The sequence below is a fragment of the Neophocaena asiaeorientalis genome, unplaced genomic scaffold (assembly GCF_003031525.2).
Source record: "Neophocaena asiaeorientalis asiaeorientalis breed wild unplaced genomic scaffold, Neophocaena_asiaeorientalis_V1.1 scaffold4, whole genome shotgun sequence".
NCBI lineage: Eukaryota > Metazoa > Chordata > Mammalia > Artiodactyla > Phocoenidae > Neophocaena > Neophocaena asiaeorientalis.
Window position 1 is genome coordinate 1,056,446 of NW_020173682.1, and position 17,128 is coordinate 1,073,573.

Here is a 17,128-nt window from a genome sequence, read left to right on the forward strand (position 1 = left end):
GACAAAAAAAAAAAAAAAAAAAAAAAAAAAAAAAAAGTCCACACAAAATCTTGTACATGAATATGCACAGCAACATTATTAATAATAGTCTAAAAATGGAAACTACCAAAATGACCATGAGCTGATGAACGAATAAACAGTATATGATGCATCCACACAAGGAAATATTAATCAGCCAAGAAAAAAGAATGCAGTACTGATACATGCTACAACAGGGATGAATCTCAAAAACACTATGCTGAGCATTCTTTCATGTGTTTGTGGGCAATCTGTATATCTTCTTTGGAGAAATGTCTGTTTAGGTCTTCTGCCCATTTTTGGATTGGGTTGTTTTTTTGTTATTGAGCTGCATGAGCTGCTTGTAAATTTTGGAGAATTCGAGCCCTGGTCTGGGAAGATACCACATGCCGCGGAGCAACTGGGCCCGTGAGCCGCAATTACTGAGCCTGCGCGTCTGGAGCCTGTGCTCCACAACAAGAGAGGCCGCAATAGTGAGAGGCCCGCGTACCGCGGTGAAGAGTGGCCCCCGCTTGCCACAACTAGAGCAAGCCCTCACACAGAAACGAAGACTCAACACAGCCATAAATAAATAAATTAATAAAATTAAAAAAAAATCACTATGCTAAGTGAAAAGCGCCAGACACAAAGTAATTCATTTTATACTATATGTGTAGAAATGGCAAATCCACAGAGACAGAAAGCAGATTAGTGGTTGTCATCAGCTGAGGGAAGAGGGCATGGGTTTCTTTTTAGGGTGATTAACATGTCCTGGAATCATATGGTGGTTATAGTTTCACAGCCTTATGAATATACTAACCTCCACTGAATTTTATACTGTAGCAGGATGAATTCTAAGGTATGTGAATTTTATCTCTATAAAAGAAGAAGTGAATGCCACCCTAAAGACATTTGCTTACCAAGATTCTAACAGTTGAGAAGGAATAAGAGACAAAACCTTGAGAAAATAGAACTGAGATCTTCACATAAAGCTTGGGACACCAAAAGCTACACTTTAATCAAAGAGGGAGTTATATAATACCTAGCTACTGGATTACTTCGGTGGCCTGGAGTAGATAAAACCAAGAAATTAATTTTGGATTATAGTGCCATGGAAGTCTAACAGAAGGACACATATAATCTCTCAAAAAGAAAGCATCCAGATGCCAGGCCCCTTCATATGTTCAAAGATTGAGATAAGCCAAATTTAAACTCCCAATCTAAAATGAGTAAATACTGAAAGAAGTTAATGATGTTGACCAAAAATCTGCAGGAATAACAAAAATTCATAATTAGAACCCCAGGGATGTCAGGTACTAGAATTGCCAGACCCAGGAATAAGAATAATTACTACAAGTTTAAAGAAGAAAGAGGTAATCCAAATTTTGTACAAGGATCAAGAACTATAAAATGTGACCAACAGTGTGAAAGAAATATTACAAATTGAACTTCTAGAAAAAATATATATATACACACACATACATATACACATACACACACAGAGCAACCACAAAATACTGAAGTAGTGACTGATATTAAGAAAATTTTGAATGAAAATAACTTTGAATTAGAATTCTGTTCCATTCTCAAAGATCAGTCATACGATATGACACAAAGCAAGCCTTAGAAATTTAAGAAGACTGAAATAATACCAAGTATCTTTTCTGACCACAGAGGTATGAAACTAGAAATCAACAGCATGCAGAGAGTTCAAAAATCTACAAATATGTGGAAACGAAGAAATACATTCCTGAACAAACAATGGGTCAAGGAAGAAATTAAAAGGGAAAGCAAAGAATATCTCAAAACAAATGACAATGGAAACATAACATACCAAAACCTATGTGATGCTGCAAAAGCAGTTGGAGAAGGAAGTTTAGAGTGATAATTGTACATAATAAGAAACTAGAAAGATTGCACATAAGCAACTTAACTTTATATCTCAAGGAACTAGGAAAAGAAGAACAAATTAAGAAAAAGAACAAAGTCAGCAGAAGGAACAAAATAATAAAGATCAGAGTAGAAATAAACGAAATAGAGACCAGAAAAATAGGAAAGGTCAATGAAATCAAGAGCTGTTTTTTTTTAAAGATAAAAAATATTGACAAACCTTTAGAAAGACTAAGAATAAAAAGAGAAGAAAAATAAAATCAGATATGAAAAAAGAGAAATCACAACTGACACTACAGAAATACAAAGAATCATAAGAGCTTGCTATGCACAATTATACAACAACAAATTAGATAAACTAGAAGAAGTAGATAAGTTCCTAGAATCATAGAAACTACCAAGACTGAATGAGGAAGAAAGAGCAAATCCAAACAGATCAATGACTAAGGAGATGGAATCGGTAATCAAAAATCCCCCAACATAGAAAACCCAAGGGCCAAAAGGCTTCACTAGTGAGTTCGATTTAACATTTAAAGAAGATATAATGTTAATGCTTCTCAATTGCTTCCAAAGCAAAAATGAAGAGGAGGAAACACTGCCAAGCTCATTCTATGAGGCCAGTATTACTCTGATATCAAATCCAGATAAGGACAATACTAGAAAAGAAAACTATAAACAAATATCCCTGATGAACAGAGATGTAAAAATTCTCAACAAAATATTAGCAAACTAAAATAAAGAACTCATTAAAAGGGGGATTTGTCCCTGGGATGCAGGGATGATTCAACATATACTAATCAATAAATGTAATATACGCATTAATAGAAAGGTAAAAAATACACGGTCATCCCAATAAATGCAGAAAAAGCATTCGACAAAATACATTATTTTTTCATAAGAACCCTCAGTAGTTTGGATACAGAAGAATATACCCTCACATATGAAAGGCCGTACATGACACTCAATGGAGAAAAATGGACAGCTTTTCCTTTAAGATCAGGAACAAGACAAGGGTACCCACACTAACAACTCTTATTTAACATAGTACTGAAAGTCCTAGCTAAAACAATCAAAACAAACAAAAGTCATCCAAATAAAAAAAACAAGTAAATTTGTGGTTATTTGCAAATGACGTGATCTTAGGTATCAAAAATCCCAAAGACTCAAATAAAAAACTGTTGGTTCTAATCAGTGAATTCAGTAAAGCTTCAGGGTATAAAAATCAATACATAGAAATCAGTTACATTTCTATACACTAAGAATGAAACATCTGAAAAATGAAACTACCTCACACGGGACTTCCCTGGTGGTGCAGCGGTTAAGAATCCACCTGCCAATGCAGGGCACACGGGTTTGAGCTCTGGTCTTGGAAGATCCCACATGCCACGAGGCAACTAAGCCCGTGAGCCACAACTACTGAGCCTGAGCTCTAGAGCCCGTGAGCCACAACTACTGAGCCCATGTGCCTCAACTACTGAAGCCCGTTCCCCTAGAGTCCGTGCTCCACAAGAGAAGCCACCACAATGAGAAGCCCGTGCACCGCATCGAAGACCCAACTCAGCCAAAAATAAATAAATAAATTTATAAAAGAACAAAAAACAAAAAAACTACCTCATTCACAATCACATCAAAAACAGTAAAAATGAATAAACTTATCCAAGGAAGTGAAAGATCTGTACAATATAAAGTACAAGACTTTGTTGAAAGAAATCAAAAAAGATACAAATGGAAGAACAATTTATGTTTATGGATTGTTAAAAGGTCCATGCTACCCAAAGCAATTCACAGACTCAGTGAAATCTCTATCAAAATTCCAACTCATTCTTCACAGAAATAGAAGAAAAAAAAAAAACAATCCTACAATTTTTTATGGAAACATAAAAGACCCGAAATAGCCAAAGCAATCATGAGGAAGAATAAAACCAGAGGCTTTTCTAAAAATGGTCCTAGGCGCGCGGGCTAATTTAGTAGTTGTGGCACGCAGGCTCAGTAGTTGTGGGGCACGGGCTTAGCCGCTGTGTGGCATGCAAGATCTTCCTGGACCAGGGCTCGAACCCGTGTCCCCTGCATTGGCAGATGGATTCTTAACCACTGTGCCACCAGGGAAGCCCAAGAATAGATCTTAATTATTCCCACCACTAGAAGAAATGATAATTCTGTGATGCAATAGAGGTGTTAGCTAATGCTACAATGGCAATCACATGGCAATATAAATGTGTCAAGTAAGTAAAAAAGAAAAAAGAATTCTGTTCCAGCTAAACTATCAACCCAGAGCAAAGCTGAATAAAGATACTTCAGGCAGACAAAAGCAGACTCACTACCAATAAACCTTATTTAATGGAACTGCTAAAGGATGTACCTCAGAAATTCCAGAAGCAAGATCTGAAATGCAAAAAAGAATGCACAGAAAGAGCAAAGAAATAGCTAAACATTTAGGTAAATGAAAATAAAGCTATCTACTGCTGGCTTTGCAGTTAGGTGGGCTGGTAGTTAGGGATTCAGATGAGATTTTCCTGAGCTGTCCACAGGACTAAATTCTGCCCTCAATACTGTTATTGGATAACTAGAATAGCCTGCGTGTTTTTAGCCATTCGTGTGTGTGTGTGTGTGTGTGTGTGTGTGTGTGTGCTTTCAAAGGGCTCATAAATGCCTGACAATGTTTTCATTTAATTCACTGGTTTCTTGTTGTTCCTCTGCCAGAAACTTGCAGTGAGTTCACCTAGTTTTCTGAATAGTCAGCACCTGTTCTGCTTTATACACAAATTCTATCGACTGGGTGGTACAACCAGTAACAGATATTTCTAGGCCTCAGAAAATCATATGATCCTAGATTCGCAAATGAGAATTCACAATTACTTATTTAGGTTTCAGAGATAACTGGAAACAAAGATTGTGTTAAAATCTAAAGCCTTTTTTGACTGAGGGATAGTCACTTCATTTTTAATATTAACTGATAATTATCACAAGCCTATTGGATTTAAAACAGCTAAATCCTAAACTTGCTACATAAGTCACCGAATTAACTTATTCTTTTCTTTCAGGCCAGAGTCTGTAATTTTTTATGTTCAATGATTTATTGATAAAGTGAAAAGACTAAGAAAATAATTTTGACTATTGGATGGGAAAAGCACGTTTCAGAATCCATAGAGCTCATGATAAAGTAGATTCTAAGGGGAATTAAGTTTTCTTTTAACTACAGTTACTGCTCATACAATGGTGATCCGTGTTCAACCAGTGGGTTAAGATCTTCAAGGCAGACAGGTACGAAACAAGTGATCAACCCAAGTAGAATTATCTTCTAAAACAATAAGTATGGAAGAAAGGGATATGTTCTAATGGTTTTTCTAGTTCTGTGATAAAATTTTAGGTATAAAAGAAAATCAGAAATTTCATAAATTCTGCTATTGGAAAGACCACCTGACAGTCATCAGCCAATCAGCCAGTCAGTACATAAGTAACTAAATAAAAAAGAGATAGGTGAAGTTGACTCTTCCAGATAACCAAGATCATTTGGAAGAAGTTGCCTTCTTAATAAACTCAGGCTGGGCTTCCCTGGTGGTGCTGTGGTTCCATCCCTGGTCTGAGAAGATCCCACATGCCTCAGAGCAACTAAGCCCGTGCGCCACAACTACTGAGCTTGCGCTCTAGAGCTCGCAAGCCACAACTACTGAAGCCCACACACCTAGAGCCCGTGTCCGCAACAAGAGAGGCCACCGCAGTGAGAAGACTGCGCTCACCACAACAGAGGAGCGCATGCTTGCTGCAACTAGAGAAAGCCCGCGTGCAGCAACGAAGAACCGACACAGCCAAAAATAATAAAGACAAATAAATTAATTAGAAAAAAACAACTCAGTCTTCTTCACTGCCTTCATGTGCAGCAGGGCATTCAGAACACATGCCAAACATTTATTTTTACTAGCCCTTCATTTGTTTAATTTCTTTTGACAGTTGTGGTTTTTTACAGCATACATGATATGACTAATTTATGTTTTCCTAATTGGACAGCTAAATATTCTTGCATATATTAATTTTACACAGTGCCTAGATGTTTCCAGAACTCTAACAAACTAATTAAATAAACCAACACACAATCCAATTTATGATTCATCCATCATTCGTCTGCCACTGATTCCAATATCCCCTCGCTTCCCTGGTGTTCATGAATCAGCAAATATATTAGGAGAAAAACAACGCTATAATAATGCTTTGTATTAGATTTCCTGTACTGGCTGATAATTAATATTAGCAGATCATAATTCCATTAAAGAAATAGGTGTAGGATGTCCAGCATCCGGCTCAACACTTTCCATTTCCTGTTCTGAGGCAGACTAGCGTGAGAATTACCAACTTAGGGTAATGAAGTTTGTCAGTTTCCTCCCCACCCCCTATCTAATTATGGACAGGTGCCTTCAGTGTTCAGTGAAGAGAAGAGGAGATCCTGTAACTCTTCTCATTTTTTGTGATTAGACAGTGAGTTTGAAGAGTGAAGATCGGTGTTTAGCCTTTCCGTTGCCTGGCAGCATAGACATTTGCTTTCATTAATGCTTCCACTGAAATAACCCATCTCTTGCAACAGACAACCATTTATTCCTCTTACCAGAATATCAGTGTAAACTTCTGCAATATTTTGAAAATCTCCTTTGGAAATGTTTTACAGACAAGTAGATTATGCGAGTGTCAGGGAGTGTATGAAATAAATTTATCCGGAAGTTTAACAATGTCTTAAATGTTTGTTGTTGTTAACAAAGCCCTAAATATGGTAATCTGCTCAAAGTGCTTAAAGACGCCCCAGTTTAACTTTCTAGTCAACTGCATTCCAAGGAGTTAGGCTAAAAATAGAGAACTAGAAATCCTGGTGATGATTATCTAAAATATAATCCCTAAGGATTAGAGAAAATATAAAATTAGCTGCAAAAAATTATAAAATAGATAAAATTTGCTTGCTTTACTTTGGTTTAAATATTTCTTTACCCCTGAACTTCCCTGGCCAAACTAAATTACAAATTTAACAGCCTCTGCTATGGAACAATCAGAAAGCCTCAGGGAAGCCTATATATTGCCATCTGCTGGTTGGTTGCAGAGGTTTCATGATCTGTCTTTTTGAAGGTCACGTTCAAAATATAAAGCTCCACAAATAATACTGGAAGGTGAGAAATGACCCATTTTGTTTGTGTTTTTTAAATTTAGATTTCCAAACCACAGCTTGAAAACCGGAGGTATTTAGCTGTGTCACAGAGGTGGTGGTTTTGCTGAGTGCCTTGTTAATCTCACCTCATTGATTACGGCTCTTCATTTTCCTTCAAGTTTCTATGTATTTGAGTAGCCAGACCAAGAGTGAACAGAAACCAGGGACAGGGGGAAAAAAAGAAAGAACTGCTGGCTAGCACCTGTAGGGAGTGACACCACTTATGAGACACATGTCTTGAGGCATTTCAAATTATTCTTGGCAGGTGTAACCTGAACAGATCCTCAGCCAATGCCAGGGTGTCTGGCCATTATAATTAAAGTTACATTATAAAAACCTCCTGCTGTTACCTTCTTCTGAAAAATGCTGACGGAGACGTCCTCCGACAACTATGACAGTGTTTCCAACACCTCTACATTTGCTATTCTTGTGGGTGCAAACAGCAGCATCCACCTTTACATTAGTTACCATGCAAATTAGAGATGCAACCAGCATAACCCTACGAGACAGGGCAGTGTGCCTTTGCGTCAGAGAGCGGCCTCTGCACAGAGCAACAAGGAAAAGAAAGGCCATTTGATTTCTGAAAACTCAAAAGGGAAAGCGTTTTTCTGAGCTAGGAATAAACTCAAACTATAATATCACAAGAAAGGATAAGGCATAAAGAAGGTTGGTAAAGCTTAGGGGTTTGAGACTTCAGTGTGATACCAAAAGAAGTATAAAATAACTAATGTTATTTTATTTCATTTCATGGAAATTTTAAGAATTTAGTAGAGAGCTATGTGTCTGGAGTCTTTAAATACCTGGAAATAGATGGATACATTACCTGACTTCTTTAAGTCTCACAGTCGTATAACTGTAAATGAAAATGCATGCAATAATACTTCGGCATTTTATATCTAAACTTAGTACTCATAGGAATTAAAAACAGTGACAAAAGGTAGCAGCTGCTTTATGGATCAAAATACTAGCTTTCCCCATGACTAGAAGACAGTATTAGATACTTAAATAGTACAGATGAATTACTTAAGACACAAGAAATAGGAAATATCATAACTTGCAATAAGACAGGAAAGAACACTGAGAATTTGCTCTTGTAATTCTGCCTACCTTCCTCAGTCTTGAAGTGCCAGCTTTTCCAACTTTTCGCGAGACTGGCTACAGACGTGTTTTGGCTATGGACTTGCAAAATGTTGCCATAAAGGGAATAGTCTTAAATTGTTAAACGTAAGCTAGTTCCCATGAGATTAAGTTGCTTTAAATAAAAAAAGTTTTCTTTTTCTTTTAAATTTACTTATTTATTTTATTTTTGGCCGCATTGGGTCTTCGTTGCTGCTCACGGGCTTTCTCTAGTTGTCTAGTTGTAGCGAGCGGGAGCTACTCTTGGTTGTGGTGCGTGGGCTTCTCATTGCAGTGGCTTCTCTTGTTGCGGAGCACGGGCTCTAGGCATGCAGGCTCAGTAGCTCCGCGGCATGTGGGATCTTCCCGGACCAGGGCTCAAACCCGTGTCCCCTGCATTGGCAGGCGGATTCTTAACCACTGCGCCACCAGGGAAGCCCAAAAGCTTTCATTTTAATAATTTAAAAACTACATCATTCTTCATCCTTGCTCACGAAACTCTTGTTAGTGGTCATTCATTCTTTCCCACCAAAATGTTTATTGAGTACCTACTCTGTGCCAGAGATAGATCAAGGTTCTGGATATAGAAACATGAATAAGTAAGACACATTTTCACCCCTTATGAAGTGTATTCCGGGGGGAAGTCAGATAATGAAGAATTAAACAAATTGATGAATAACTAAATGAGAGACGTAAAGATGAACAAATGAAACAAAAGAAATACTGAGCGGAGCTAATCTAGGATGTTACCACTTAAAAGTTTATGCACATAATCCCATAACAAAAAAGCAATATAGCCTTGTGGGAAACACCGTGGATGCACATATGTGCTTGAGTTTAAAGGCAATGGTCTTTTACAGTTAGCCTCTGGACATAAACTTCCTTTTTCATAAATTTAAGATAATAATTTTTGCTCATACATCATGACCAAAATTCTGTAACGGGAATATTCAGTTTCGTGACAAGGAGAAAAGGCTTAGCCTCCTGGAAGTTACCTACTTTTACACTATAGAATTTTGACACTGTCCCACCACTATATGTGGCTCCCTCTGTTTGACTTAGAGGCCCTTGACCGCATGAGGTCTTCAAGAACTATGTATCCTAACTATGTGTGTGAAGGGAAGGCTAAAATTCTAGACATGATTGCAGACATTATATATAAAAACAAGGCGATATGAAGAAAGGACAGAAAATACCAGGTATTTGTAAGGATATGAAGCAACCGGAACTTCATATTCTATTGGTAGGAGAGTAAACTGGCACGGTCAGATTGGAAGGCTACTGGCAGAATCTACTGAAGGTCTGTGCACGTGCCCCCATGAGACGCCACTTTGACTTCTAGCAAAATACCCAACAGAGAAGAGTATGTATTTGTTCAACAAAAGGCATGTATTGGAATTTTCATAGCGGCCTGATTTTCTAATAGCCAAACACTATAAACCACTCAAATGTCCATCAGCAGTTGAATGGGTACATTGTGGTAGAGTCACAAGATGCGACACTACACAACAATGAGAAAGAATACACTACAACTATAAATGACAATATAGAGAAGTCTCACCAGATGTAATACTGAGCAAAACAAACCAGGCACAAAAGAGTAAGTATGATACGACTCTGTACACAGGAAACAGAAAAGCAAGAAGCAATCATTAATGGCAATAGAAGACAGAAATACATTTGGGGTTTTGGGGAATGGAGGGGAGGAAGCTGAGGGCTTGAAGGTCACTTACTTTTCTTTGACTTTACTGGGTGCAGGTGACACTGACATATTTGTTTTGTGAACTTTGATCCATATCTACACTTACACCTAACATACATAAACGTTTGTTCGTTGTACTTCTATATATTTATTTTAAAAAGAAAAAAATAGGGCTTCCCTGGTGGCGCAGTGGTTGAGAGTCCGCCTGCCGATGTAGGGGATGCAGGTTCGTGCCCCGGTCCGGGAAGATCCCACATGATCCATATCTACACTTACACCTAACATACGTAAACGTTTGTTCGTTGTACTTCTATATATTTATTTAAAAAAGGAAAAAAATAGGGCTTCCCTGGTGGCGCAGTGGTTGAGAGTCCGCCTGCCGATGTAGGGGATGCAGGTTCGTGCCCCGGTCCGGGAAGATCCCACATGCCGCGGAGCGGCTGGGCCCGTGAGCCATGGCCGCTGAGCCTGCGCGTCCGGAGCCTGTGCTCCGCAACGGGAGAGGCCACAACAGCGAGAGGCCCGCGTACCGCAAAAAAAGAAAAAGAAAAAGAAAAAAAAATACTAAGAAGCTTTAGAATTTCCAGGTTTCCTTGTCAGTCCTAAGAGTTACTACCCATCAAGTCAGTCTCAACTCCACAGTAACCTGCATCCTCTAAGAAAACCATTCAATTCTGAAATCATTTAGTATGATTTTCTTTGTCATTGCCCTTCCTTTACCCTTACCATACTTCATCCATTCACTGTAAAGTCAAACTGTGATAACGATTTGCAACTAAAGATCCATTATTTTAACTGACATGTTTCCATAGCAGATTGCAGTATGTTACTATTTCTGTGATTTGTTCAGCAGACAGGAGTGCTTTGGGGGCTCTATTAATAGCAGTTTTAGAAATAGCAGGTGAGCAACTCTACTTCTGGTGGAGAATAAATAGTAACTTTTGGATGGAACAACTTTTGGGAATTGGGGGCCAGGGTGAAGTACCATGCTAGTAAAAGACCTGCCGATATGAAAGGAATAAACCAGTGCCTTCAAGTGCCTGCAAAGTTGCTTAAAATGGAAAATCTTCTCTCTACAGTCCAGTATGGTATTCAAGAGACTAGGACTAGTTGTATTCTTTTTGTCTTAAACAGTTCATACTTTGCGTTACAATTTCACCTCTACTTGTAAGGATTCCCTTAAATAGCCTTGTTAAGTCATGAATGAAGAAAATTCAGTTTCAGGCTATTTTTCAAGCCACGGGTGTCCAAACCCCGCAATTCCCTCTGCCTTCTCCAACCGTTTTCCTGTTTTCTCTAGAATCATTAGAATGGAGTGACTGAACTCCAGTTTCACTCAAGCTGGCATCCCATGAAGTTCCTCCCTATGAGGCTAAACATCTGCCCAGGTATTTCCGTGTTCCATTTTGGCTGTGATGTTATATGGCATAAAATATATGTCCCACTAAACTTCATGTTAATGAAACAGCAGGCTGACAGCTGGGATCAGCAGACAGTCAAAAGTCTTAGAGTTCCAAGGTATCATTAGCTTTTCTGCTCTTCTGTAGGAGAAAAGTTAAACAAACCGGGGCAATTTGAACTAAGACTCAGACTTAAACATTAGTACACATTCACCACCTCTTAATTTTAGGGTCTGTTAAGGAGTGTTACCGAGAACAGCCTGATATAAGGCAAAACAGGTTCAGGTGAGTATTGATACAACCTGTATCAACACAGTTTATCGTTTTGGGACTAAGAATTGGGGCCATCGGTGTCAACATGATTTGACAGTTTATTCCAGGAAGATAAAACCTTAAATCAACATATTACTGTACTGTTTGCTACAAAAACGTCTTGCCAACCGATTTATCCAGGCTAACAGTTTGCTTCTGTGGGCGAACTGCTCTCCCTACTGCGACAACAGATCGCACACTTGAGCAAACAGCTCACTTTTCAGAAGGCAGTTTACTTATCCAGACTTGCTATGGATACTTATCTTGCTGTATCCACAAATCCTAGGTATTTATGTCACAAATGTGTCCAATCCTGTAACTTCCGTATTTTGAAAAACCTGTCTTCATTCACTTGAGCTCAATCCTCCAAACCATGTATTTTTTCCTGACTTCCTACATATTATGCACTACTGGGACAGTTCCTTCCTTCCTTCCATCTATCTATCTATCTATCTATCAACTGGTTGGCCAAAAGTGCCTTCACTTTTTAAGTAAAAATAAAAGACACATTTTTCATTTTCACCAAGAACTTTACTGGACAACGTATTCACCCTTTTGTCCCACTACCATCTGCCGTTTTTCAGGCAACTTCATGATTCCATCTTCCCAAAACTTTTTATCTTTTTGAGCAAAGAACTGTTCCGGGTGCCTTTTACAGTTTTCCAAGGAACTGAAATCTTTTCCATTAAGAGAATTTTGTAAAGACCTAAATAAATGGAAATCCGAAGGTGCAATGTCTGGTGAATGCGGTAGATGAATCAGAACTTCCCAGCTAAGCTGTAACAGTTTTTGCCTGGTCATCAAAGAAAGATATGGTCTTGAAATATCCTGATGGAAAATTATGTGTTTTCTGTTGTCTAATTCTGGACGCCTTTTGTCGAGTGCTGCTTTCAGTTGGTCTAATTGGGAGCAGTACTTGTTGGATTTTGAAAATCGTTTGTTGAAAATCAAACGATTAATTAATCGTTTGGTTTTCCAGAAGGAGCTCATAATAGAGGACTCCCTTCCAATCCCACCATATATACAACATCACCTTCTTTGGATGAAGACCGGCCTTTGGTGTGGTTGGTGGTGGTTCATTTCGCTTGCCCTACGATATCTTCTGCTCCACGTTTTTGTACAGTATCCATTTTTCATTGCTCGTCACAATTTGTTTTCAAAAAGGAATGTTTTCGTTTTGTAGAGAATCGTTCAAGTAGAGAATCACACACGGAAATACGGTCGAGAAGGTTTTTTTCTGCTTAACTTACGTGGAACCCAAACGTCAAAGCGATTAACATAACCAAGCCGGTGCAAATGATTTTCAACACTTGATATGGATATTTTGAGTATGTTGGTTATCTCCCGCGTAGTATAACATTGATTGTTCTCAATTAATGTCTTGATTTGATCGTTTTCAACTTCAACTCGTCCACCTGACCATGGAGCATCATCCAGCAAGAAATCTCCAGCGTGAAACTTCACAAACCACTTTTGACACGTTCGGTCAGTCACAGCACCTTCTCCATATACTGCACAAATCTCTTTTTGCATTTTGGTTGCATTTTTACCTTTCTTGAAATAATAAATCATAATATGCCAAAAATGTTGCTTTTTTCTTCCATTTTCAATATTAAAATGGCTACACAAAAATTCACCAATTTGGATGTCTTTTTTAAATTTTTTAAATTAAAAAAATCTTTTAAACACCTTTATTGGAGTATAATTGCTTTACAATGTTGTGTTAGTTTCTGCTGTATAACAAAGTGAACCAGCTATATGTATACATATAACCCCATATCTCCTCTCTCTTGCGTCTCCCTCCCACCCTCTGTATCCCATCCCTCTAGGTGGAAACAAAGCACCGAGTTGATCTCCCTGTGCTATGCGGCTGCTTCCCACTAGCTATCTATTTTACGTTTGGTAGTGTATATATGTCCATGCCACTCTCTCACTTCTTCCCAGGTTACCCTTCCCCCTCCCCGTGTCCTCAAGTCCATTCTCTACATCTGTGCCATTATTCCTGTCCTGCCCCTAGGTTCAGCAGAACCTTTTTTTTTTTTAAGATTCCATATATATGTGTTAGCATACGGTATTTGTTTTTCTCTTTCTGACTTACTTCACTCTGTGAGACAGCCTCTAGGTCCATCCACCTCACTACAAATTAACTCAATTTCATTTTTTTTTATGGCTGAGTAACATTCCACGATAAGACTTTTTCAAAATGCACGCTGATATGACAGCTGTCACATACAATCTAACAAAATTGTTTGCTTGTTTTGTGGTACGCGGGTCTCTCACTGTTGTGGCCTCTCCCGTTATGGAGCACAGGCCCCAGACGCACAGGTCCAGCGGCCATGGTTCACGGGCCCAGCCGCTCTGCGGCATGTGGGATCTTCCCGGACCGAGGCACGAACCCGTGTCCCCTGCATTGGCAGGCGGACTCTCAACCACTGAGCCACCAGGGAAGCCCCCAAATTGTTTTGAATGAAGTTAAAGACAACTAAGTGCTACTAGAGCCATCTTATGGAAAAAAGCGAACAAACCTTTTGGCCAACCCAATATCTATCCATTTATGCACTCAGACATCTATTCTTTCTCACTACATTAGGTGGGACAAACTTAGTTCTGCTTGATCAATAGGTTTTTTCTGGTGGTTTCCTTGGGAGTCTACAGTCAACAAGCAACAGAAAGGAATTTTACTGTATTATTATGAAGGCTGGGTTATCAGTAACAACAAAACACTTGCATTTCAACCCCGGTGAGTTCATGCTTAATGAACTGCTTTCTTTCATAAGTCTTCATCTTACTAGTCATAAATAGTTCGGATGTTAAAAGTTGCTAGATATGTAAGCATCACCCAACTTTTTTTGATGGCTTAACTAAAAAGGAAAGAAGCTGTTTGATTCCATAGAAAGCATCTTAAATCAAAGAATTTGTGAAGGTGGGTCTTAATTAGCATGAGTAATCAAGGAATAATTAAATCTTATTCAATTTCTTTTTACCATGCAACCAAATTATAGAATTTTAAAGAAAATTAAAGCTTTCAATTAAAAAGCAGAAGGTAGTCCAACCTCAACTGTGAACTTATTTTTCAAATCCTACTCAGAATTGAAACAAAAAAAGCAATTTATCTGCCAGGTAATATGCATTAATGATTTAGTTCAACCTCCAAGAATTTGTGAAAAAATGAAAAGTCTTATAATCAAGCACATTCATTCCAGAAGTAATGAGACTTTAGTTATGTCTTTTTCCATGAAATTCCAGGCTCAACTCTGGGAAATATTTTTAAATTGTCTCCTCTCCTCATTAATGTCTACACATTACCCAAGGTGGAGATACTCAACTCCAAACTAAAGCAGTCATCTAGTTGCTCATATATGTGATGGCACTAGGGTACAAGGAAAATTTTGCATACTTCTTGCTGTTATGATTGAAAAAGGAAATCTTTAAGACATTAATTAACTCACTCCTGGTCTGGGATGCATGAGAGTAGATTATTGTTGAAAAAAGTTATTTTTAAAATTGGTCCTGCAGGTCTCCATAACAACCTGATTGATGGTTTGACCACACAGTCCCCTGAATGGTGACCTGACATTACACCACTTGAGACTCAGGAGAAATGTTAAAAATAATTTCTATTTCAGAATGTCAAATTTATCAAGAAATAAGTCCCCATTAAAACCTTTTGAAATGACTGAAAGAGATTTTTAGGCCCTCAAATTATGTTGTTTGTGGTGATACCATGAAGCGTTCTGCTATATTTTTAAAAACTAAAAGAATTTTGATTTGGAGGGAGGTCAAGATGGCAGAGTAGAAGCACATGGAGCTCACCTTCCCTCATAAACATATCAAAAATACATCTACATGTGAAACAATTCCCACAGAAAACCAACTGAAAACTGAGAGGAGATCTCATGTACAACCAAAGCTGCAAGAAAGATCCCCACATAACCAGGTAGGGTGAAAAGAAAGAAGAAAAAAGGGAATCAGGACAGGAAATGCACTCCTGGGAGGGAGCTGTAAAACAGCCCCAATGTCAGCCTGCTCACAGTGGGGCTCAGCCCCTGTGTGGTGGGCTTCGTGAGTGTGCACCCACCGTGGGTGGGGCTGATTATCAGGGCTCCCTCGGTGGCGGCAGGTCCAGGGGTGGCTCCAGCAGTGGAAGAGTTTTTTGGCACCATACCAGGTGTCCAGCAGCATTGTGGAATCCCACGTTCCCATCCCTGGCAGACAGCACCTGGGCAAGAATGCACAGTAGCTCCTTCCCCAGCGGTAGCGCTCCAATCCCGCCTACCTCACATCCCAGCTTAGAACCAGATCTGGGGGGCTTCTAATCCAACACCTGCAGAGCAGACCCTGCCCCCGATAGGGCTGTGACAGCCACAGAGCAAAGAGGGGGCTCACCCAATATCCATTGCAGGTTCTCGTCACCACAGTACCAAACACATCCCCTATCAAGGGGACAACGACCAGCACACGTTAAGGAAAGACACGGCGGGCATCCATACCGAAAACAGCCCTCGCACCAAATATACTGGACTCACACAGTCTACACAGGGATGCTCCCACATAAAAACAGCCCTTCAAGACCACAGTAGGTAACCATTTCTCCTAAATCCATAGTCAGAGAAATTTAAGTAAAATGGAAAAACAGAGAAACCACTCCCAATTGCAAGAACAAGATAAATGCCCTGAAAGAACAAGCAAACAATGAAACAAACCTCTCCAGTCTACCAGCGTTCAAAACGGAGGTAATACAAATGCTAAAGGAATTAAGCAGGAATATAGGTAGAAATACGGATCACTGTAACAAGGAACTAGAAACAATAAAGAGGAAAAAATCAAAATTAGACAACTCGGGCTTCCCTGGTGGCGCAGTGGTTGAGAGTCTGCCTGCCGATGCAGGGGACACGGGTTCCTGCCCCGGTCTGGGAAGTTCCCACATGCCGCGGAGCAGCTAGGCCCGTGAGCCATGGCCGCTGAGCCTGCGCATCTGGAGCCTGTGCTTCACAACGGAAAAGGCCACAACAGTGAGAGGCCCGTGTACCGCAAAAAAAAAAAAAAAATTAGACAACTTAATTACCGAGATAAAAACCAAGATAAGGCAATGAATAGCAGACTAAATAATGCAAAAGAACGAATAAGTTAGCTGGAATATAGACTAATGGAAATCACCCAATCAGGAGAGCAGACAAAAAGATAAAGGAAAAAAATTGAAAATTGATGTCAGTGGAGTGTTAAAGTCTCCTACTGAGGGGTGCATGAATCCTTTAATACTTCAATTAAAAAATAATTTAGATTCAAATTTAATAAGAAAAATTTTGAGGGATCTCAGAATTAAAATAATAATAATAAAATAGCAAGATAATCTATGAAGCCTAATTTATATAACTAGGTTAGATGCAGAGAATGTAACCTATCCACATATATGGGGACTTGTGTAAACACATCAGCTCCAAGTTACATTTTTTAGAATTAAACCTGTTGACTTGCCTAGACTAATAATTAACTTAGCTCCTTGCTTTGCTTAGACTATAAAGTTGC

At 39.0% G+C, this 17,128-nt stretch overlaps 1 pseudogene; it reads left to right on the forward strand.

Moving 5' to 3' along the window:
* Window positions 1–9,362: 9,362 nt before the first annotated feature.
* Window positions 9,363–17,128, forward strand: part of LOC112402881 (small nuclear ribonucleoprotein Sm D1 pseudogene) — a 42,695-nt pseudogene continuing 34,929 nt past the window's right edge.